This window comes from Lissotriton helveticus, chromosome 2_2, assembly GCF_964261635.1.
Source record: "Lissotriton helveticus chromosome 2_2, aLisHel1.1, whole genome shotgun sequence".
Lineage (NCBI taxonomy): Eukaryota > Metazoa > Chordata > Amphibia > Caudata > Salamandridae > Lissotriton > Lissotriton helveticus.
The window spans coordinates 23,750,337-23,776,187 of NC_136060.1; the positions used below are offsets into that span (position 1 = coordinate 23,750,337).

General features: G+C 46.5%; 1 long non-coding RNA gene across 1 annotated transcript in view; it reads left to right on the top strand.

The window, feature by feature from the left end:
- Positions 1–12,922: 12,922 nt before the first annotated feature.
- The window catches only part of LOC144821716 (uncharacterized), a 97,870-nt gene continuing 84,941 nt past the window's right edge, over positions 12,923–25,851 (top strand). Inside the window, exons 1-2 of the long non-coding RNA XR_013608401.1 lie at positions 12,923–13,035; positions 24,967–25,017. This is a non-coding gene — a long non-coding RNA (uncharacterized LOC144821716). The remainder of the gene's footprint in view (positions 13,036–24,966; positions 25,018–25,851) is intronic.

Below are 25,851 nucleotides of genomic sequence, written 5' to 3' on the forward strand. Positions count from 1 at the left end.
GAAAAAGCCCCAAATTATCTCCAAACACTTGTGCGCCCTTACTGCCCTTCCCGTGCTCTTCGTTTCTCTACGGCGAAGAGTTTTGTCATCCCTAAAATCAAACGATCGCGTATGGGCGGCAAATCCTTTTCTTTCCTAGGGCCCACGCTTTGGAACTCCATGCCATCCTCAGCACGCAATGAGACCAATTACATGAACTTTAGAAAAGCCTTAAAGACCTGGCTTTTTAACATCTAAACATTTCTCTCTGACTGTAGCATTACCGTAACTTCACATGAATGCTCCGGGAATCCCTTTGTGGGTAGCTGTTGCGCACTATAAATGTAAAGAATAATAATAATAATAATTGCATCTTTTTGTCCTAACTGTCTTTGTCTGTGACTGAATGAATGACAAGATTTATAGCGTGCACAGCTACTGCTAGAGTGTCCCTACTGTTGAGGTAGACAGCCATCAGAGGAGGTTGTCGAACATACTAGACTCCAAACGAATGAGTTTGTAGTTGCTTGTAGAATACTTTGTTGTCCTGTATACACATGAGGGGGAGGGGAGATTGTGCCAGTGTTTGGCAGCCAACACCAAGCAGGCTGAGCCTCTCCACCTATTCATTCTTCTTGATGAAGGGAATCAGGGTTGGCCTTAGGGCAGTGCGACCGGTCTGGCTGCACTGGGCGCTGACCTGCAGAGTGGGGAATTGACCTCAGGGGGAGCGGGGGGCAGTGTTTAGGAATGACATGATTGGAGAGATATGGGTCACAGCCCCCTTTTTAAAAAAAAATGTAAAAAAAGACCGACATCGCGCCGGAGGCCCCACCCCCTCCCTGCAGCACTCTGCAAATTCGCCCCCTGATGCGTTTGCAGATGGGGAACTAATTCCCCTTGAATACTGGGGGTCCCTGGGGGCCAACTAGCCCACCAGGAACCCCCAGTATGCGCCAGAGAGCTGCGTTGCAGAGAGGTGTTCAGAGGCCACGCCCCTTTTTACACCACTGCAATGCAGCTCTGTGGCGCTTAATGGAGGTACATGGTGGGCTAGTTGGACCCTAGGGACCGTCAGGATTCAAGGGGACTTAATCTCCCAACTTAAAACGGCCACAGGGCGTGTTTACACAGTGGTGAAGGGAGGGAACGGGGCCTGAGTTGACGTGTGCAAACACATCAGGGGCGTTTACATTTGGGGAAATAATTCCCCTTGAATCCTGAGAGCCCCTGGGGGCCAAATAGCCCACCAGGTGCTTCCAATAAGCGCCACTGCGCTGCGTTTCAGTGCGATGGTCCAGGCCGTGCCCCTTTTTACATGTCTCTGCAATACAGCTCTGTGGCACTTACTGGAGGTACCTAGTGGGCTAGTTGGACCCTAGGGACCCTCAGGATTCAAGGGGACTTAATCTCCCAACTTAAAATGGCCACAGAGCGTGTTTGCACAGTGGTTAAGGGAGACGACGGGGCCTGAGCTGCCGTGTGCAAACACGCCCTGTGGCGCGTTTTAAGTTGGGGAAATAATTCCCCTTCAATCCTGAGGGCCCCTGGGGGCCAAAAAGCCCACCAGGTGCTTCCAATAAGCGCCACTGCGCTGCATTGCAGAGAGGTGATCTAGGCTGTGCCCCTTTTTACACCTCTCTGCAACACAGCTCTGTGGCGTTTACTGGAGGTAACTCGTGGGCTAGTTGGACTCTAGGGACCCTCAGGATTCAGGAGACTTAATCTCCCAAATTCAAACGACCACAGGGCGTGTTTACACAGTGGTGAAGGGAGGGAACAGAGCCTGAGGTGACGTGTGCAAACACGCCTTGTGGCGCGTTTTGAGTTGGGGAATTAAGTCTTCTTTAATCCTGAAAGTCCCTGGGTCCAATTAGCCCACCATGTTTCTCCAGTATGCACCACAGAGCTGCGTTGCAGAGAGGTGGTCCGAGGCCATGCCCTATTTTACACCTCTCTGCAATGCAACTCTGTGGCACTTACTGGACATACCTGGTGGGTTATTTGGCCCTCAGGGACCCTCAGGATTCAAGGGGACTTTATCCCCCAACTTAAAACGCCCACAGGGCGTGTTTGCACACATGTCATCTCAGGCCCTCCCCCTGTCTTCACCAGTGTGCAAATGCACCCCGTGGTGCGTTTTAAGAGGTATGTAGGTGTTTTCACTGTATCCTAAGTATCTTTTAGCATACCACTGGCTTTAGGTCTGGTTAGTCAGAGTCAGTTAACACCAGTACCCGTCTGAAGAAGTTGTGGGCACAGGATGATTTTGTAACAAGGCCTCTTTCTGCTCCTCTGCTGGTTCTTTCTGCACATGTGTTGCTACTTCCTGCACTTTTCATTGTCTTTGAGGAATTCTGTTGCTTCTTTCTGCATTTCTTTTGCTTCTTTCTGTGCGTTTTTTCTTCTTTCTTCCCATGTCCTACCTCTGTAGGTATAGTTAGAAACTAGCATTTAAAAAAACCTTTGAAATTCACTTAAAAAACCATAGGTTTCTGGCACGTAATAGTTAGGAATTAGTATTTAAAAAAACATTTGAAATTCACTGAAGAAAACATAGGTTTCAGGCACGTTATAGTTAGGAATTAGCATTTAAAAAACCTTAGAAATTCACTGAAAAAAACCATAGGTTTAAGGGGCGTTATAGTTAGCTGGTCATTTCACTCGTACGAAACCATATAAATTCCCCTGTTATAGTTAGTTGAGCTAACTATATCTCGCACGCCCGCAATGCACTGCTGATGACGTCACATATTACATCACTCATGACATGGTCAGTGACATCACTCATGCCATCACTGATGACATCTCAAATGACATCACTGATGACATCATCCTTGTGATAGAGTGGCAGGCCTCCTCTCACATTAATATAACCTTTGATACACACACTCAAAAATAGAAACTAACATTTTCAAAACAATGGAGATACTAATACCAATTACAACACACCTATTCAGTAATTCCAAGATCTACACACACATCCACTCATTCACCAACAGTTCTATACAGTCACTCATAATTGTACTCACTCATCATATGTGCTCATACACCTATACATCCTGTTACACACTGACGCTCATCCATAGAGTTACTCACACACATAGTCACACATGCAAACAAAGTATCAAACATCCATTTACTTGTATATACAGTTATACACACACCACCACACTTACTTCTAAAGAAACTTACACATACTTAGGGCCAGATTCATCAAACCAAAATCCGCTCGCAAAGGGCCAGATTCTGAGAATCTGGTCCTTTGCGAGCGGTATTTTTGCATTTGGGATGCAACATCCCAAATGCAAAAATCACAATTTTTGAAATCACTACATTGCGATTATTTGCATTTAAGGAATCTCAATTTGAGATTCCTTAAATGCAATGCATGAACCATTTCAAAATTGCGAATTCGCAATCTGGGGCCGCTATTTACCGCAAAGTCTAACTATGTGGTAAATAGCAAAATCTTAGAAAAATGCACTTTAGTGCATTTTTCTAAGTTGAATGTTACACACACACATGTCCTTGGGACATGTGTGTGCGCAACACCAGTGTACATTACCATTTCAGGGGTGCAACAGGGTGTCCTTTGGACACCCTGGCACCCTTGAAATTGCTTCCTTATTTGCGAATCGCTAATTGCTAATCGTAAATAAGGAATGACTCCCATTCACTCCTATGGGCCTTCAGGCCCATAGGAATGAATGGGAAAGCCATTCCTTATTTGTGATTAGCAATTAGCGAATCGCAAATAAGGAATCAGTAGAAATTGCTAAAAATATTGCAATTTCTACATGCATCCCGTTTTGCGAGTCTTTAATAGCAAATCCTTAAAATTCGCTATTAAGGACTCGCAAAACATGACTTTGATGAATCTGGGGGTTTCTCTTTTAAACAATCACTTTTAGAAACACATACTTATTCATACAGGAACTCTTCCAATCTCTCACTCTCACATATATTCACTTATATACACCAATACTCATATATACTAGTTTAAAATGAATGTAGTTACTTATAAAGACAATATTAAGACAGTCATTCACTCACTAACACACCCATACAAACACTCATCCACCCATACAGTCCTGCACACATACTGTCTTCAACACATGCAGTGACTCACTCATTCATGCATCTATGCGCTAAGTAATACCCCCACTGAACCATACAGACACTCAGACACTCATACTGATACTCGAAAAACCAAGTAATAACCCATATAGACACTCATGTAGCTACTCACCAACCCATGCAGTCACTTACACACAAAGTGAGAGACTGATACGGATATTTACATATTTAAACATTGCTCACTTATCCATGTATTCACTAAGATACACTTAATCAGCCCGTTATACAATCAATTTTACAAAAATAAAAATCATCCATTTAGTCGTTTATATACCCATTTATTCTTCCATCGACCTTGAGATATACATATATAAAACATATTTAATTTTCGGAAAAACTCACATTCACTGAATGTCCTCAGTGATGTCATCAGTGATGTCATTTGAGATGTCATCAGTGATGTCATGAGTGATGTCACTGACCATGTCATGAGTGATGTAATATGTGACGTCATCAGCAGTGCATTGCGGGCGCGTCAGTTTTTGTTAGCTGAACTAACTATAACGGGGGAATTTCTATGGTTTTGTACGAGTGAAATGACTAGCTAACTATAACGCCCCTGAAACCCATATTTTTTTCAGTGAAAATATATATATATATGTATATATATATACGACAGACTCGCCAATTGAAACATGATGTTTAGTAAGCCCTGCTGAAGTTCAAAGCCCATTTAAACGAAATGTGTTGGCTGGATGTTCTTTGTATGAGAACACGTTTTTATGAATATGGATTAAAGAAAAAATAAATATATTTTGAAACACATATGTGATCTCTGGGGACTGCCATATTTCTGGGTGCACCATTCCATTCATTATCGGAGATATATATATGTAACACGTTTGCAAAATATCTCAATTTCTTTTACAATTCACTCATTTTCAGTATGTCAAATTTGCCGTATTTCAGTTTTTTGCACATCCATCTGGGAGCATGTAGAGGAAGGTAAAAGTTTCAGGGGTTCCACCCATAGGAGACTTTGCCACCAAACTCAGCTTCACTCCAGAACTTAACTCAGGGGTGTCAGGTCGCACTCCTCGGAATCCAACTGTAGCAAGTATGGTCCACCTCCTGACCGCACCAACACCCTGATAATGATATATACACAGTGTTCGAGTGATCGGGGGAGGGAAAGAGAGGAAGGGAACTGCAGGGAAAGGGAACCTGTAAAACAAGTGACTCGATTAATACTAACGTACATATACAGTCTACTCTTATATTATCTTGCTAGTTTCAGTTTAATCACCTTGAATGAGCATCTTGCTTTCCCTGCTCTTGAACTCATCACATCAGGCTCTCAAGTGACTTCCCAACCTATGCATCATAAAGAATACAGGTTAAAAGCTTTATAGATGTGTCAACAACTAATGATACTGTTATAGGGATGCCAACATACCCCCAAATTCACTGATGTAAACTGAACAGAGAAATTAAACTCTTTTCCCATCAAAGAGATTTCTCAAGGCTGATAACGGCTTCCAAAAGTAAAGAAAAGAATAAGGTATTATGTAGCACTTAATAGTACTAAGGTTCAAAGAATAGATCCTTCCTTTATCTTATCCCAGAATCAGAGTCACAGTACCACGTGGTTGCTTCACCACAACTTCAGCTTTGATAATTAATAACCCAGCCAGCCACAAAGGAAAAAGTCTTCCAAATACAGTAAAGCGTAGTGTTAACCACAGCTTTCTGCTTAGGCACTTGTAACCCACAAGAAAATGTCAAAGTCTTTAACAAAGGGAATATCCACTCCCTTTCTTCGTAACGGTAATTCGTGGCACTAACCACAGCATTCCGCTCTCTCTCTCGCTCTGCCGGCATCCAGTCACAGCCGATACCGAAGCAATAGTCAAGGCAACGATGCAAAGACGAGAAGCCTCGCCGCCTCGCACCCTGCTCACCTTAATTGAATAGCGGACTTCCCCGCGGTCTCCGGGTGAAGCGGAAAACATCAGCCCCCTAACAAACACTCCAACAGCCTTGTGTGCGTGGATGAGGAGCTTGAAAGTCATCCTCTTGTTGACGGGGAGCCAGGGTAGGTATCTCAGGTGGGGTGTGATGTGGCTGCGTCAGGGGATGTCAAGGATCAGTCGTGCCGAGGCATTCTGGATGCGTTGCAGCCTTCTCAGGAGCTTGGTTGACGTTCCTGCATAGAGGGCGTTTCCGTAGTCCAGCCTGCTGGAGACGAGGGCCCGGGTGACTGTTCTTCTCGTTTCGGTGGGGATCCACTTGAAGATCCTGTGGAGCATTCGAACGGTGTTGAAGCAGGATGAGGAGACGGCATTGGCCTGCTTAGACATGGAGAGGGTGGAGTCAAGGATGACCCCCAGGTTGCGTGCGTGGTCGGTGGGTGTCAGGGCTGTTCCCAGTGATGTCGGCCACCAGGAGTCGTCCCAGGCTGAAGGGGTGGAACCGAGGATGAGGACCTCCGTCTTGTCCTAGTTCAGCTTTAGTAGGCTCTTCTTCATCCATCCGGCGATAGCCTTCCTTCCTTTGTGAAGGTTGGTTTTGGCGGTGTGGGGGTCTCTGGTGAGGGAGATGATCAGCTGGGTGTCGTCGGCGTATGAGATGATGTTGAGGTCATGCTGTCGGGCGACGTGGGCAAGGGGTGCCATGTAGATGTTGAACAGCGTTGGGCTTAGGGAAGAGCCCTGGGGTATGCCGCAGATGATCTCAGTGGCGGTGGAGCGTAAGGGTGGGAGGTGGACGCTCTGAGTTCTGCCAGAGAGGAAGGACGTGGTCCAGTCCAGGGCCTTCTCTTGGATCCCGGCGCCATGTATGCGTGTTCGTAGTGTGCGGTGGCAGACCATGTCGAAGGCTGCTGACAGGTCCAGGAGGATGAGGCCTGCTGTTTCTCCGTTGTCAAGCAGGGTCCTGATGTCGTCGGTGGCGGCGATGAGGGCGGTTTTGGTGAAGTGGTTGCTGCGGAAACCGGACTGGGATTGGTCCAGGATGTTGTTGTCCTCGAGGTAGCGGGTCAGTTGTTTGTTGGCGATTTTCTCGGTGACCTTCGACGGGAACGGGAGCAGGGAGATGGGACGGAAGTTCTTGAGGTCCTTGGGGTCCGCCTTGGGCTTCTTGAGTAAGGCATTGATCTCTGCGTGCTTCCAGCTCTCCGTGAAGGTTGCTGTCTCGAAGGAGATGTTGATAGCTTTCCGGAGATGGGGGTCGATGATTGTGCTGGCTTTGTTGAAGATGTGGTGTGGGCATGGGTCAGATTGGGATCCGGAATGGACGGAGTTCATGATCTTGATGGTGTCATTGCCGTTGATGTTGGACCAGGCGATCAGGCGGCTGGTGGTCACGGGGATGGAGGTCTCGGAGGTTGGCTGGGCAGTCGTGGCATTGAAGCTGTGTGGATGTCCGCAATCTTGCTGGGAGTAGCGAAACTAGCGGCAGCAGCGGGTAGAGAGACACGGGCGCACTGGTGGTGCTGTGCGGCGAGAGGAGTGGCCTGTCCTGCGAGCAGGGTCACGGCAGAATCAAGGCAAGCAGGTCCAATGTTCCTTCTTCAGACAGCAAAGTGGTTCTTCCAAACCATGGTGGTCCTTCTGGCAGCAGGGCAGTCCTTTTTCTGAATCTTCCTTAGGTACAGGAGTGTTCTGATGACATGTTCCAAAGGTCCCACTTTTATACCTGGTGCCAGCCTTTGTGAGGTGGAAATGCCTGACCTACCCCAAAAATGGTTCTTTTTAGTTCTTACCCTTCCCTTGGTCCTGGTGCCAAATTGCCAAGGGTGCGAAGGCAAGGGCGGACCTGGTGTCACATTCCTTTGCGTGTGCTGCAGGCAAGGCCCTTTTGAATGCAATCAGGGCAGAGTACAGCTCCTCTCCAGCCATTGTGTGAGGAAGACTCTCCCCTCACACATAGGCTTCCTTTGTCTTACTGTATGGAAGCAATGCACTACCCACGAGAGCAGAGCCATTCATAGTCATCTGACCCAGGACACTGAAAGAAAGGCACAGTTGATTTGGGCAAGAAACCACCAACTTTCCAAAAGTGGCATTTTTTTAAATCGTAAGTTAAAATCCAACTTCACTATTAAAGAGTATTTTAAGTTACAAAACATTTGAAATCAAACACCTCATAGCGATCTCCTAACAATCTGAAGTTAGCACCTATTATATGTAATAAGGTAACCCAGTGATAGTCTATGGGAGAGATGGGCCTTACAACAGTGAAAAATGACTTTAGGAGTTTAGGAGTTTTTCATGGTCAAGGACATTTACAACCTAACCTAAACACACATGTTCTACTTTTTTTAATACCAAGCACACTGTTCTAGGAGCCTTTATGTCCTGCCATGGGGGTGACTTATAAGTAGTAAAAAGGAAGGTTTAGGAGTGTCAAAAGGTTTATTTTGCCAGAACAGAATGGCTGTTTAAAACTGCACTACAGGCTGCAGTGGCAAGCCTGAGACATGCTTTAAAAGGCCACTTCAGTGGGTGGCACGAGTGTTGCAGCCCACTGGTAGCATTTAATTTACAGGCCCAGGGTGCATATATTACCATTTACTAAGCACTTGCAAGTAAATGAAATGTGCCAATTAGATGTAGTCCAATTTTACTAAGTTTTACAGACAGAGCTCATGCACATTAGCTCTGTTTAGCATAGAGTCCTATTGCCTATAGAAATGAGATCAGCAAAGTTAGGGAGTTAAGGCAAAAAGTATGGGGGAGTACCATGCCATGGGTATTATTAGGTCTAATTTGTATTTGTATTTGTATTTTCAACTTGTAGAGCGCCTTATCACCCCGGGGTCTCTAAGCGCTTGACAGGTGAGTGAGTACTGGCAGGGGTAAAGCAGACTAGATATTACCCCATGCCTCTTGGAAAAGCACGGTTTTTAGCTTTTTCCTGAAAGGCAGGAGTCTGGTTTCCTTGCGCAGATTTTCAGGCAGTTCGTTCCAGGCTTTGGGCATTGTGTGGGAGAATGTCCGACCACCAATAGTGGATCGTTTGATCCTAGGGCAGATCAATAGGGCGGCGTTAGCTGAGCGTAGGTTCCTGTTAGGGGCATATGGGACAAGTCGTTTTTTAATATATTCCGGGGCTTGCCCATATAAGGCTTTCTGCGTGATGCATAGGCCCTTGAACTTAGCTCGTTGATTCACTGGCAACCAGTGTAGCTCCCGGAGGAGGGGGGTGGCCGGTGTCCTTCTCGGTTTATTAAAAATAAGTCTAGCCGCGTCATTCATGACGATCTGCAGTCTCCTGGAGAGTTTTTTCGTGATGCCGAAGTACATGGCATTACCATAATCCAGTCGGGCTAGAATTAAGGCTGACACTGCTCTTCTGAGAGTATCTGCCTTTAGAATAGAAGCTAGCTTGCGCAGTTGTCTCAGGAGACCTACACAGGTGCCCACCACCGTCGAGACCTGGGCTGACATCGTAAGATTTGTGTCTATGATTATGCCCAGGCTTTTCACTGCTGTTGCCGGTATTGGGGGGGTACCCAGCTCCAAAGGCCAAAGGAGGTCGCACCAGGGGCTGGATGAAGTGGTGATAGGAAGGACCTCCGTCTTGTCAGGGTTAATCTTTAAAAAGTTTGCCGTCATCCAGTTGACGGTAAATTTTAAAATATTCTTCAAGTTTTGATCAGTCAAAGGGGAGTCGCCTATCTGGATGATGATCTGGGTGTCGTCAGCATAATTATATATATTACAGTCCATCTGATTCAGAGATGCAATGAGGGGCTGCAGATAGGCGTTAAACATCAAGGGGGACAGTGCGGAGCCCTGCGGGACACCGCATGTGATTTCAGCAGCCTCTGACACCATATCATCCAGTTGTACTTTCTGGACCCGTCCACCTAGGAACGAGGTCAGCCAGGCGTGGGCCGTGCCCTTGATGCCAAACTCCCCCAGCCGCGACAGAAGAAGGTCATGATTGACCGTATCGAATGCCGCGGAGAGGTCGAGAAGCACCAGGGCACAGGGATCTTTATTATCTGATTTAAGACGTAGGTCATCTAGCACTGATAACATGACTAGTTCTGTGCTGTTGTGAGCTCTAAACCCAGCTTGGTTGGGTTGTAGTAGTGCGTTGCTCTCGAGATGGTGCGAGAAGGCAGACAGCACATGGTGTTCCAATATTTTTGCTAAAAAAGGCAATTGAGATATGGGCCTGTAATTCTTTAGAATCTTGGTGTCGGCACCGGCCTTTTTTAGCAGGGGTATCAGTCTCGCCTCTTTCAGAATAGAAGGGACTAGTCCCGAGGTTAGGGAGCTATTTAGGAGTGATAAAATATCCTCCTCCAGAACTGGCCAGGCTTGTTTAAATATCTGCGGGGGGCACGGGTCCGCCGGAGAACCTGATTTAATTTGGTTCATCACTTTTGTCAGGGAGTCCTTGGTAAGTAGGGGTAGGGAGGTTAAAGGCTCAGTGATTGTGGGAGGTGGAGTTAGCGGAGTAGTCGGGCAGTCAAGCCTAGGGGTGCTTTTGATTTCTCTCACAAGGTCGAATATCTTGGAGGTGAAGAAGGATTGGAATTTATGACAGTCCTCTTGCGTAAAGGAAGGCGGTTGGTCCTTCTTTTTCCTCAGTTCAGTGAGTACTTGGAAAACTTCCTTCTGGGGGTTAGATGCTGTGGCAATTCTGTTCTCGTAGAACTCACTTTTTCTGGTTATGATGGCTTGTTTATACAAGGCAAGCTTTTCCTTATAACAAGTCTGGCAGTTAAGATCATACCCCTTTCGCCAGGCTCTTTCACACTGTCGCAGGGACCGTTTTAGGAGTCTCAGATCATCATTGAACCATGGGGCGCCTTTACCTTTTTCCCTGATTTTTATCTTACGTGCTGGGGCTACCACCTCAACTGCAGATACTAATTTTTGCGATAGCTTTTGACTGGCCTTCTCTAGGTCATCTTCCGGTAGCCTGTTTAAGTGGGAGGCTTGCTGTAGAGTAGATAGCAGAGTATCCGGGTTAATGGCGTTCCATCTTCTCACAACCCGCCATTTGTCGGATGAGGTGCTTTCTTGTTTCGGGAAAGCTAAGCTACCTTGTAAAAGATAGTGGTCTGACCAAATGCAGGGCAATGAAGTGACTGGGCACAGGGCAGGAACAGAGGTCCAAATCAGGTCCAGTGTATGGCCCTTTATGTGGGTTGGGCCTATCACAATCTGGGTTAGTTCTAGTGTGGTCATTGCATCTTCTAGCTGTTTGGACGTGATGTCTCTAATGGGCTCCTCCCAGTGGAGGTTAAAATCGCCCATTACCACGAGACCCTCATATCTCGTACGGAGGTCATGGAGCAATGCCAAGAAAGGTTCTAGAAATGTTGGGGGGGTTTTAGGTGGGCGATATACAATGATTATCGTGAGGCAATTGGTGGGAGAGCAAAACTTAACACCTAGGATGTCTGCTCCCTCAATGCATTCAGCACAGATAGTTTCTGCTTTAAAGACATTTTTATATAGCAGTGCTACTCCCCCCCCTTTTCTGCCATCTTTTCTATTATGAGAGATAGCACCAAAATTGGCTGGGAGGGCCGCAACTAGGTCGGGTGCGGAAGAGTCATCCAACCATGTCTCCGTGACTCCTAGAATGTCTATATTCCCCTCCTGGAGCAGGGAGAATACCTCTAAATGGTGTTTTTGGAGTGAACGAGTGTTCAGCAAGCTGACGCTCAGTGATGTTACCGGTGCTCTACTTCTTCTCTGGTTGGGTTTTTTCTTGGCTGGTTCAGCTACGGATTTCAGTAGGTTCTCCTGCCTTAGAATCTGTTGTGTATGTTGGCTAATGGAGTAGGTCGCGCTATTAAGCGCAATTAGGTTTTCCTTGGAATAATACGGCGTGGGGCCAAGGGTCCTGGCCCCTGGTCCCGGCCGGTCGCGGACGGGCGCAGACGGGCTTGCCTTTGGCGCGCCTTCGGCGCCCCGCCGGCGCCCCCGCTGCGCCCGTCCGCTGCGCTGCCTATATGAGGGTTCCATTTTATGCCCACGAGGGCGGGAGGGTGGGCGTGGCTAAGCGCTTGCTTCTCAGCCCCCAAGCCTTCTCCTCACCTAATATGGCCGCCGCTAGAAGTCCTACCTCGAGGTCAGTGACCCGGGAGCAGGGATAGCTAAAGATAGGAAAGTTTGTAGATTTAGAAGAGCAGGACCCGGCTTTTCGCCTCAGGACACTGCAGAACAGAGCGTTTAGGTGAAAGGTAGGTGCAGTGCAAAGTAGCAAATATCACAGTGCAAAACACGCAATTTTTTAAAATAAGCAGCAAGTATTTTTAAACGAAGTTAAAATAAACAAACGCTTTCGCGCACAAATCGTAGCACTCACTCGCTCTCAATCAGTGAGGAAAGTGCAGGGATCTGTTCTTTTATGCCCACGAGGGCGGGGCGGTGGGCGTGGTTAAGCGCTTGCTTCTCAGCCCCCAAGCCTTCTCCTCACCTAATATGGCCGCCGCTAGAAGTCCTACCTCGAGGTCAGTGACCCGGGAGCAGGGATAGCTAAAGATAGGAAAGTTTGTAGATTTAGAAGAGCAGGACCCGGCTTTTCGCCTCAGGACACTGCAGAACAGAGCGTTTAGGTGAAAGGTAGGTGCAGTGCAAAGTAGCAAATATCACAGTGCAAAACACGCAATTTTTTAAAATAAGCAGCAAGTATTTTTAAACGAAGTTAAAATAAACAAACGCTTTCGCGCACAAATCGTAGCACTCACTCGCTCTCAATCAGTGAGGAAAGTGCAAGGATCTGTTCTTTTATGCCCACGAGGGCGGGAGGGTGGGCGTGGCTAAGCGCTTGCTTCTCAGCCCCCAAGCCTTCTCCTCACCTAATATGGCCGCCACTAGAAGTCCTACCTCGAGGTCAGTGACCCGGGAGCATGGATAGCTAAAGATAGGAAAGTTTGTAGATTTAGAAGAGCAGGACCCGGCTTTTCGCCTCAGGACACTGCAGAACAGAGCGTTTAGGTGAAAGGTAGGTGCAGTGCAAAGTAGCAAATATCACAGTGCAAAACACGCAATTTTCTAAAATAAGCAGCAAGTAGATGTCTTTCTAGTGTATCTCAGTTCTGTGTTGTTTAGTGGAAAATTTGTCTCCCTATTTTGTATCTGTTCCACACCTGGAGCATAGCTTGCTTGCCTTTGCTTTAGATTGGATAAGGTTTATTCTTCTACTTTTTACTTTCAGTTGTTATTTAGAACTCCATGGGAGTGCATGTCTTGCTCCTTAGTATTCTCCAGAGCATGCTTGCATGCTTTCCCGTTCTCCCTCCGCAGCACACCAGGACTTGTTAATGCCCTGAATGTTGTTCTGCTGCACCTTTGTTTGCCTCTTTGTACTTTCTTTGCCAGTCTTCTTTCCCTGCCCCATCACCCTTCTTCTACGCCATGGTGGCAGCGCTATTGCCTTTGCCATTGGCAGATGCTCATACAATGTGCTGGCATGCACCGTGGTGGCCATCCCTAAAGTATAGAAAACAATGTTTTCAATACTTTCTAGATGGGTGCCATGTTGTGCATCGTGCTGCGTCATGCCACGCTGTGACCTTCTTGAAACTGTAGAAAACAAAGTTATCTATACTTTCAATATGTAAATCCACCACATTTAAGAGCCTCTGACATTCACATAACCAATATTGGCGCCCGCACAGCAGTAGCAAACCAAGACTGATTGGTTTTGCCAATACTTGTCTATAGTTGTCAATTTGCCACTATGATTCTTAAACAGAATTATATGCCTCGTGTGAAATAATGTTACGTGTAGTAAGACGTGCATATACCTATGTGTGAACAATATATGTAGGCTTTTTTATGCCACCGCACCACATAGCTTCACCAATAAATCACCAACAATGGCCATGCTCACACGGTCTGAGGAAAACAAGTAACTACTTTTGAAAGTCAGTAATAATCTCTAATTTAGGGTTTTGGAAATTAAAGGCTAATTCTGTGTAGATGTTCGCCAGCATGAATAAAGCCAATGTATGTAGGTGAATCAAAACACTGGACACGGTCTAAATGTTATCTATGAAGTAATGAAAGGACACACTCCATCACAGGCAAACAGTACTTGTAGCCTAGTGTACGCAGGTGTGTCAAGAGGCTAGTGTGATTTCTTACCTATCTGGCTGTGAGAACCCATTTACCAAATGCAACGAACATTTATAGTTTGATGCAGAGTTCTAAAAGCACGTTGGCAGCTGTAGTCTGACTAAGCTTGGATGATCTTCACCAGCTTAGCTTAATTCCTAAGATTTGAAAGTAATTTTTTACTTTGATTGACATTTCAAGTAAAGTCTTCCATAATCATAGTGAATACCCCAGTAAATATGAATTAGAAGCTGCTGACACAAATTCTAGTGTGTGTTCTTTGGGTGCTAGTCCACTCAAAAACCTCAAAATAACCATCCAGCTGGTGGTTCTCATCTCTTGAGCTGCACCCAAAAAAATAACAAAATGTGTATTGTGACTCAAATGCTTGTCCTGCAGTTTCTCTAAAGGGTAGCACTGCAACTCACGAGGGCTGTTGTTATGTAGGCTATAAACATGCTTCCATGTTTAAATGTATAATGGTATTTCTACTGCGCAAGCCTAGTGCTAAAGGAAGTGAGTGTGGTATAGGATGAGGGAGCACAGTGGGAGGAAGAAATACTTTCTGACCAATGGGATGGTCTTTTTTTATTGACATTGATGTTTGGTAAGCATTCGAAATTGTTACCTTAGGACAAGGTGTTCCTTGAAAAGAGGGTCTTAAGCATCTACCTCAATTGGATGAGTGAATGTGTTTGTTGGATCTACGATGAGATGGAGACTTAGCTCTCTGATACATATCAAGAGAAGTGATGTCTTCTCGTCTTTTCCTTCTTGTATTTCTGTGGGGCTCACCTGGTTTTAGGCAGAGGCGAAACGGATGGAACAGATGCTAGGTCCCAACATCCCTCACCCACCTCCTTCGCTCAACAAAGTCAAAGCAAAAGAGAAAAGGTGTGGGAGAGGGGACACAAAACAAGGAAAGGGAAAAGGAGTAGAGTCTGCTGGTCTGTCGGATGTGGTGTCGGAGGGTCCTAATGGGAAAAGATATAAGTATAAGTAGGATTTTTTTAACTAAGAGACTGATGTATAGATGTTTGGTTACTCTAGTATTGTACCCGTTGAAAGCTCTGCCAGGTGTATCTAGGAGGTATCGAGCAAATAGAGCGTGAACTCACACAGTGTATCTAAAAAGCAAGCATACATATTATTCATAAGGACTGCAGAATTTAAACATTAAACAATGATACGGGTGAAACATACCAACCTTAACGTAAACCACTAGTAGATGTCAACAGACCCATAAGAAAAAGTATACCATTGCCTGAAAACTAGGAAAAAAACAAAAAACGTATTTTCCAAGTCAGGAAAGCCAAGAAGAGAAAAAAGGTGGCACAAAAAGTTTCAGGGTCGGAGTGCGTAATTAAGTTCAGGGTTAAGTGGTTAAAAATCAATGTCTAATTTATTTTGTAGCAAGAGATATGAAGAAATCGTGAATCAAAGTAAGTTCAGGGCTGAGAATACACTACACAACAAGCGGAGGAGCACAAAATCAGATAAGTATCGGGATTGCCACCAAATACTAGAAATAGCTTGTCTCCTAACTTCAGCCTAGAACTAAGATTCTTTAAATACCTCCTTTATTCTCACAATGCAGGTACTACGAAGTTAGCAGCACTAGGAAATGCTGCTCCAGTCCAAGAGAAAACACTGAGGTCGGCCAACAAGGGAGCTCCGAGGCTGGACTATGCCCCGAAAGAAGACGCGGCAACCCAGAAGACAAGCATTTACAGTGCAATGGTCTCGGCTTTGTTAAAGTTAGAGCTATTGGCATTGCAAATGGCATTTTTAAAAAAAAATTTAAAACATAAATAAATGGTATTGTCATTTACAATGGCAATAGGTGAGCATTAGAGAGTAGTAGAGAGTATTAGCGGACACAGAGCCAGACACAGAGAGCCACACACACACACACAGAGAGCCACACACACACACACACACACACAGAGCCACACACACAGAGTCACCTACACACACACAGAACCACCCTCATAGACCCACATACACACACTGAGCCACCGTCACACAGACCCACCTACAAAAAAAGCTACCCACACAGAGCCCAACACAAACACACACACACACACACACACACACAGCCATACACACACAGACAGAGCCACACACACACAGAACCCAACACACACACACAGACAGAGCCACACACACACACACACACACAGAGCCACACACACAGAGCCACACACACACAGAGCCACACACACACACACAGCCACACACACACACACACACACAAACAGAGCCACACACACACACACACAAACAGAGCCACACACACACACAGACAGAGCCACACACCCAGGCAGAGCCACACACATACAGACAGAGCCACACACACACACACAGACAGAGCCACACACACACACACAGACAGAGCCACATACACACACACACACACACACACACAGAGACAGAGCCATACACACACACACACACACACACAGACAGAGACACACACACACACACACAGAGACAGAGCCACACACACACACAGACAGAGCCACACACAGACAGACAGAGCCACACACACACACAGAGCCACACACACAGAGCCACACACACAGAGCCACTCACACACAGAGCCACACACACAGAGCCACACAGGGCCTTATTCAGGTGGGTGGTGTTTGGTTTGAGACGCACAAGTTAGTGTAACATTAATAGCAGGTAACAACACATCCAACCAGCACTTACCAAAAGCACAATCCTACAGATATAAAACACAGCCCGAGACAGCTGCACATTTATTAAGGGGAAATCAGAAGGAATGCTATCAGTAGCAAACTCACCTCAACCGTGAGAGTGCCTCTGGTTTGGTGCATGCAGGGCTCGCTCTCTTCTGACTTCTGGATCGTGCTCCAGTGCACTCTGGGAGCCTGCAGTCCGGACAGCAGCACTCCTGGAATTAAGGCCACTCCGTGAACCACGCTAGTGCCCGTTACAACTCTGAGTGTATTTACGTCTGGTTTTTATGCAGTTCTCAGCCTGTGCCCTGCTCCTCCCGCCCCCTCTTCTTACTAAGAAGAGGTTCTTAGCTGTCCCTGTCTGCTGGACGCACTCGGTTCTCAGCCGCTCTGTCCCTCAGGTATGACAGGATGTGGAGCTCCGTTCAGCAGAAAAGTCAACAGAATACCCATCGAAATTGAACCTTCCTCACCCCTGCACTTATTTGCCTCGACCCCAAAACCCGTCCCCAATCCTAAACTCACCACTGGTGTCTGTTTCCCTCAGCCACGGGCGGGGTCTGCCTTGTTGCTCAGAGATCTGGAGCCCCAGGACTGGTTCATCCTCCTCCAGGGGAGCGAATCAGCATCGGGGCAAAGCCCCCACACAAGACCGTCAGCGGTTTCAGGGGAGACTGGGGAAGCACCGCCAGCTCATGGATGAGCGTCTGCAGCACCGGGGGAAAGGAGCGTGGCCCGTGGACAATCAGACCGGAGCACCTCACCACTCCCCCGGCTCACCAGGCACCGACGGCGGCGGCAGAAACAGCAGGGCCTGTTCATGGGCCCATGCAAGAAGCCAGCGAGCTCCGCCAGGCAGAAGCAGCCAAGTACTGAGCTACAGCTTCTCTTCTTCCCCTTGTGCTGCTCAAGTGCTCCAGTAATCCATTTCAGCAGGGTCCCTAATGGTACAAGAAAGTGCATGGTGAAAGTGGGTGTGGTTAAAAAAAGTGCAACTTAGCCTACACGAAGGTCCCCACGGTAGCACTTGGTTTCTTTATAAAGTGCACTTAAATGACACCAAACTAGCAGCAAGGCGATGGCTGGACATAGATAGTCAAGTGTGGTGATCTTTTGTAGAGTCGACAGTAGCATTCGAGATGGCTGCTACTATAACTCGTGGAGTGGGCAGATGTTGGGCACAGATAGCGACACAGATTACACGTGCCCAGAGTGCAGATTAAAGTAGCTGGGTTGCGCGCTCCGATAAATGTCAACATTGAATACATCTAAGAGACTGGCGAAACATATGAGCAATCTCTCATGTGACTAAAGCTGGGCTGGAGTAGGTGAATGATGATAGCCCTACCCCAATCTGAGGGTCCCTTAGCTTACTTGAAATCCGAGTGGTCGGCGTTTGATCTACGCCGACCCGCGCTGCCGGCGTGTTCTCCGTCAGTCTCTTTCCCCTCGTGTTTTGTTGCCGTAATTTAAAGGGCATGTGCGAGGCGCCGTCCATAACCTCGCGGTATTAAGGTGAAATAGCAAGTAGGGGCATATGTTCATCAGCGCTTGAAATGCAAGCTTAGCTATGAAAACAAGCGAGCTCCGGCCTGCACGACCATGTTTCTCCGAGGTGAGGCAGGAATGCCTCGGAGAAACACGCCGCCATTTTGCGAGTGGGGGGCGTGTTTTTCTTTCTCTCCTCTTCCCGTTGGCTGGGATGTAAAATTCCAGCCAATGGGAAGAGGAGAGAAAGAACCTAAAAAACAGCCCCCCGAATCCGGGCTTGAACGAGTGACACCCCTCTCCTCCAATGGCTAGCCCCCGTTTAGGAAGCCAGCCAATGGAAAAGAGGGGCGGGTTCAAGCCCCGTTACTGAAAAACAACATTTCTCGCCAGCGAGACTGCGCAAGCGCAGCCTACGCAGGCCGAGACCTAAAAACAGTGCACAGAGGAACCCCGGGAGAAGAATGCCAAAGACGTCTTCTCTCACCCACGCGGAATCAAGAATGCAGGTAAGCGGGAATGCAAGGGAGGACTGGCGGGAGTCCGTGAAGGAATGCAAAGCGCGTTTCCTTCACGGATCCCTCCCTTATGTAGTCCTCAAGCGCCGCATTCGCCAGCCGACAGGAGTCGGCAGGAGTGGCTTGCGCAAGAGTCTGCGAGCGGGAACGGAAGCGCTGCAACGGGCAGCGCAGCACGACAATTTCTTTGTCTCAAGTCTGGCATTTCCCAACTGCAAGAGTTGCATTCAGCACTAGAGGACATGAGCTTGTATGCTGGTAGGTTGATGTGAAAGAGGTGACATATTTGCATATGACACCACAAATGGAGTTAATATCACCCCAGATTGTCGCATAAACAGATCGTACATTCTCAATTCCTTCATAATTCTTGCAGCTGCATGGAGACCATCATTAGTATAGTGAGATGAATGTCTGGGATGCTGGCGAGCAGCATTTTGTTATCATCTAAGTGTGACAGGGCCATAGCATGAATGACAATTTTGAAGTCATATTCAGGGCGGTATTCTTTGAGTTTGCTGAAAATTGACAGCTGCTGCTCAGCTGTCTGTCTGTACCTTGTTAATTATTTGACTCTTCTTGCAGCAGAAACTGCTGTTGATGCGGAATCTGAGGAACTTGATACTGAGGCTCAAGCTTGTTTGCAGTTGCTGGTAATCATAGTGAATCTTGTTTAAAGAGGGCTCAGAAACACTGTTCTTTGCATGGGGTGGTTACTTTTGTTGCTTAGTTTCGTACATAAAAAGAGACGCATGCACCCTCGCCGACACTGTGTAGCAAGCTTCAGCATAGGAGTGCCATTTTGTCAACATCAACTGGTGCAAGGCAGGCTCATCTAGAACTCTTGTTCACAGGAAGGTTTTTTTTAATGTGACCTTGGTCGTGGTGAGAATTTTTTTTTATTAAGAGTAGAATAAAAACTGTAATTTATCTAGTCTGAATCCTATTTTATAAAAGTTTGAAAACTAGAAAGAGAAAGAGTAAAGAGTTTACTGTGATTTTATGACACTTCTCTCATCTCCATTAAATGCTAATCATTTTTCTGCTCTTCCTAAAATGTGATAGTACCATCACTCGGCTTTTATCAGGACCAAAGTCACCCTTCTTCTTTATGATTTTAGCTTCCCTATCCTTTGTAGTGTAAAAGAGAAAACCTTTCTGTCAAGGCTATCTTGTTTTCTACATTCGGTCCTCAGTATGGAAAGTCGTAGTATACAGGCAGCTCAAAATAGAAGCCACCCTCCTACCCGGTGTTATAAGCTCTAAATGTGCAAATAGAGTGTGCTCCCTTAGTTCAACCTAGGGAAGACTTCCAGTCAAAAGTAATGAACGAAGAAAGGGTGAAAGAAAGGAAGGAAAAGAAACAGAAGATAGCAGAAAGACAGAGAAAGACAAGAAAAGGTAGATAAAAACCAGACAAGTAGAAGAAGGCAGACAAATGAAATAAAATGGGGAGACTTCTACACCTGAGGAGCAAAGTGACTTTGTTATGGGTGCTTAGCCCCATGCTTCTACGCACACCGCCAGGAGGGACTCTGTGTCCTATAACCTACTACACTTGCAGGTGCTAACATTGGTCTCCAGGTGAGGGGGGGCTGTCCAGCCACCAGAACTTCAAAGCGCTGCAGCGCAAAAAGATGCGAGAGGACACCTGAGGAGCAAAGTGACTTTGTTGGGGGAGCTTAGCCCCATGCTACTTCCATGCCGCCAGGAGGGACTCTGTGTACCACAACCTAGTGCCCTTGCAGACTCCACCAACCCCAAGAGAGGGGCGGGGCTGTCCAACAACCAGCACTTCCAAGTGCGGCAGCTCTACCTGCTGCGCGAAACGCGCCCGGACCAAGGTCAGGCCCGTCTTCACCTACAGAAAGCTGGACTGGACCCTCGTTCATTAAAAAACATGCGGGGCTTTCCTATTGGGTAAGTCCCTCTTGCCTTCTACTGTTAACTTATAATTTCACAGCTCCTGGAAGCCTGGTGCACGAGAGACTTTTATTGTTGCTTTCGCTTGTGGTGCTCTGGTTTGTGCTGGGAAAATGAAAGCTACCAGGATCCAAGGACTCTGCTTCCAGATTTACCATTAGTACCTGTTTAGATTCTTGTTTTGCTCGGGCAGTGGGAGCAATCTGAAACAGATTGATGTGGCCATTCGCGGCCAGAACAGGCAAGAGCGGTGGGGCGGAACAGGGTGGGGGTCAGGGAAGTCTACATACGACTGGATAAGTTAAATTAAATTGAAAAAAAACGTTCTTGCCTTGCATTCGCAGTGTCGCCAAGGGGCGGGACGGGGTGGCAGAGAAGTCGACATACGTTGGGATAAGTTAACTTTTTTAAAAATGTAAAAAATACTTACCTTGCGCTACGTGGTTTTATTATTTTAATTTACCTTATCCTGTCGTATGTCAACTTCCCTAATCCCCACCCCGCCTCACCGCTCTTACCTGTACCTGCCGCCACTGGATTTGGCAGAATGTTGGCTAACCTTGGACACGGGGAGCAGCCTTAGTACCTTGCCTGGGCCCAAACCGCCCAATGTTTATAAGCTGCTCTCCAAGCTGAGCCCTGTTGGGAGGTTTTCCACAGCTTCCCCAAAATATCTCCGGCAGCATAGGAACAAATGAATGAGAGTGCTCCACACGAAGCTCTCAATAACAGCATCCGCCCACCTTTAGCCAGGAGGCAGCGCCAGCCGAAGCATACTGTTACTAGCAAATTCCCAACTCATTCTCCTAGCAAACTTGACTCCTCTGGCCAATCAAAGGACCTGGTTGCTACAAACACGGGCTGGGGGTTTATATTTGACAAAGTTAAGGACACCATCACACAGTGTGTTGCCCCAAAAGTGGAAAAGTTGCTTCCCTTAGAGGCTGCTGTAATCTTTACTAGACTTAACACAAGACCAAACACAAAAATCCACAATACTGTAATCAAAATAAGTCTCTAAAATGGTAGAAATTGCTTAGTTCACTTTAGATTGTAAATGCAACACTTTACTCTCAAAGTACCTGGGATGCGTAACGCAAAACAAACAAAAGGGGTCACAGGGAAGGTGATGCGCCGTTCCTTACACTCAGGGGAGTGGAAGTTTTGGTTCCTTACTGCTGAACAGGGGAGTTGAGGCTCGCTTCCTTACTGTGTGGGGAGTTGAGCCGCCTGTTGCTTACTGCGATCTGATGCGATGACGCTCCGGTGCAATGCGACAAAAATGGCATCTTGGTTACAGTGCGACAACGTAGATGTGATGCGTGCACGCCCAACGGCCGTACGGCGACTCTGTGAACTTCTGAGCTGTGGCAGGCCCTGCGACATGCTTCTCCGGTGATGCAATGACACCCCCTGCGGCGGCAGTACGCTTCTCTGGTGATGCGACGTGCTTCAGTGATGTGATGGCGGCAGCAGAGGCACGCTTACTCTGCGGTGCGATGACAACTGCTGCGCCAGCGACACAGTTATTCTTCGTTGAGTTGCACTTCCAGCTCCAAGCAACACGCAGTCTCTTAGAAGGCCCAGCACAACAGCAGACACTTCAATTCCCAGCAAGGGAGCTCATGGGAGAGCTGGGGTGAAGGTGTATATCCCTGAGACTTCAGGCAGGAGGCAAGCACAGTTCAAGCCCTTGGAGATTCTTCTTGCAGATGATGAAAGCACACTCAGTCCTTTTTCTCCTTTCTTGGCAATGAAGCAACCACTGCAGGCCAACCCCCAAACAACACACAGCAAAGGGGTAGTCTCCTCCCTCAGTTTCCTGGTTCTTCTACTCAGCAAAGGTTTGTCTCGATTCCCAGAAGTGATCTAAAGTTCTGGGATCTGGGCCCCAATATTTATACTGCAAAATCCTTTGTCCTCTGAAGGCAGAGGGTGCCTGATTGTCCAGCAAAAAACAGTTCTGGGTGCACTCTGCCAAGGCACAACTTCTTCCTTTGTCAGTGTGGCCCAGGGTCATCAGACGCACCACAAGAGGTGGAGCCAGCATTGTGGAAGGCAGGCACAGCCCTATTCAGGCCCAGGTGCTACTCCTCCACCGCTCCTAATACAGATAGGTCTGTTCAGCCTAGTGCTGACTCACCCTGCCTCCTGGAGCCACCCCAGCCCTTGTCACTCACAAACCAGACATGGAATACACAAACCTAGCAGAGGCATGTTGTATAGGAAAGAAAATACCTACTTTCTAAAAGTGGTATTTTCAAACACAGAATCCAACTCCACTAAAAGTTGTATTTTATCATTCTGAGTTCAGGCATACTAAACTCGAATTTCTACCTAGTTCCCTGGGTCATTTAAGATTAAAAGATGTTATAAGCAAACTGCCCATGCTGGCCTATGGGGACAGGTAGCCTTGCAATAGTGAAAGACAAAATTGGCTTTAATTCACTATCAGGACATGCCACACACATCAGGGCATGTCCTACCTTTTACATACAATGCACTCTGCCCTTGGGGGTACCTTTGACCTACCTTAGGGGTGACTAACATGTAGAAAAGGGTAGGTTTATGGACTGGGTCGACATGGCAGCCCCATGCTGCACACAGTCTCTGAAATGGCAGGCCTGAGCTATATTTTACAAGCTGCTTCGGTGGGTGGCACAACCAGTGCTGTAGGCCCTCCAGCAGCATTTGATTTACAGGCCCTGGTGCACTGTACTAGGGTGTGACAAGTAAATCAAATAAGGCAATCATGGAATCACTAATCCATTACAACAATTTACAATAGGGAGTACTTGCACTTTGGCACTGAAGACCACCTTTAGAAATCTCAGCAGTGTAAACACCTGCAGATATAATTTCTCTATCCCCCACAAAGAGATCCAGTGTGCAGAGATGCACATGTAATCAGTGGCTTGGCAACTGATCCACATGTCTGTCATCAGGTGGAGAGTGTGAACAACACTCTGCTGCAAAGCTTGTCCAAGCAATTCCAGCACATTGTTATATAGCTCTGGAACAGTAACTCTGGGAAAATAGGACCGGCTGGGAACCTTCCATTTTGGGCAAATGGCTGCCACAAATTCCTGAAAACCCACCCCTTCCACAAAAGAAAAAGGGAGGAGGTACAGCGCTAATATTTTAGCCAGCTTTGCATTGTACAAACGTGCCGTTGGGTGGTTGGGTTTGTACTGCTCAACCTACCTAAACATGCCCAGAATATATATTTTCTTTCCTGGTGCCAGTGATGCAGGTGACAGTGGTAAGCTCAATGTGCGTCTCAGCAAGGCGGTCACTGTACGCTCTTGCCTTGGTGTCTCAACCTGAGTCTTGTGCCATTGCAATGTTGCTGATGTGGGTGATAATACAGCACCGCTGGGGAAAGGGCTGATTTTTGTAACAAATATGTCTTACTCTTTTTCGTCTTTCACTGTGATCAGATCAGATTCCCTGCTCAGCCTTTCACCCCCTTCATCAACAAAACCTGCAGTTTTTTGGCTGCTAAGGTGCTCCTCCCACTGGACTGTGTGGTATGTTCTCAAATGGGTTGTTTGGCTTTAGGTACCATAGTTTGTACCAAGCTTACCCGGACTAACACTTGCTCCCCAAAGGAGCGTATGGCAATGTTCGGCTCCGTTCTGCTAACCATAAAGAAGTCCCAAACTGGGGAGGTCGACTTTCTGAGGCTACTGCCACTGTCAATGTCGGATGAACGGGTGGTTGGTGGGCTTTTTGACATTTGCCTCTCTGCAGTAGCTACTTCTACTGTGGTGGTGTCTAGGATAGCAACTAGGTTCTAATGGCACGGGGGCAGAACAACGCTAGTTTCCAATGCCCCTCTCGGTCTTGTTCCACCTCCCTGCTTAGTTTCTCAATGAACCATTGCAGGTAAGGACCCAGGGGGGAAAGGGGAAGGGGACAGAGAAGAGACTGCTCCTAACACTCTGCTTGTTCCGCCAATATTATATTCTTCTTCGTAGTGTTCTTGTAGTGCTAAAACTCATATGTAATGTAACTTTACTTTTCCATTTATCTAATAATAATAATTTACTTTCGTTAACATTAATGCTTGCTTGTCTTACCAGGATATGATTGGGAGACTACTTCTCTTCTTACTCTCTTTTTGCTTTCTTCTTTATTTATGAAGAGAAGTGCAGTTCAGTAATCTTTCTTCGTTTTCAGGGACGACCAGCGCCTATCCTGCTTCAGCTTCCTTCACAAGAAATGATACAGGTAAGTCTAAATTTACTTAATTTTATTCTGTAATGGTGTGCCTCTAATTTCTATTAGTGTACTTACAGTGTGTTGAACTGAACTGGCTGTATTAAATGGGGTTCTGGGAATTCATGTCTCTGCTTTTCTTTCTTGTTCCACAGATTTAGTAAAGGCTCTTTAGCTTCATAATATAAATTGTAGTTATGTGTTCTTTTATCTATTTTCCATAAAGCTCTTCATGTGCTTGGAAAGAGTCTTGATTTATGGAGCGCTAATTATTATCCACGAATATCTCTGACTCTGGTAGGAAATTATTTGTTTAAGGGATTTCATTTTTATGTTAGTTTTAATTTAGCTACATGTCCTTGAAAAGAGCCTTGATTCATGGTGTGCTAATCGTCACACTCGAGTAACTATGACTATGAAAAGTATTTGGTTTAAAGAATATTCTTTTTATTTAGTTGAGAGGAAACTCGGTGTGTTAAAAGAGAAGCCCGTTACAGACACTTTGCCTCATTTGACTGAACACAGCTGAAACTAAATGCTTGCATTTCTCACTGGTAAATGCTGTGTGTTGAAAGGGCACGCCCGCGTTCAGGAGAAACTAAATGGTTATGACAGAAATTGGCTAATGAAAGCCTCTGAAAATTCTTTGAAGCTTTAGAGGGGACCTGAGGAATCAGTTTTAAATACTTTTATTTCACTTCTATCCTTCCGGTGATATTTAGAATCTATGCTATTTGCTGTCCACAAAGTATTTCTTTTTTTACATGACAAGAACTAAACAGTTCACTGACCTTGACTCTGGGAATTTTACCAACCGTCGAATCTAAACCCGGTGTGCACGCAAAC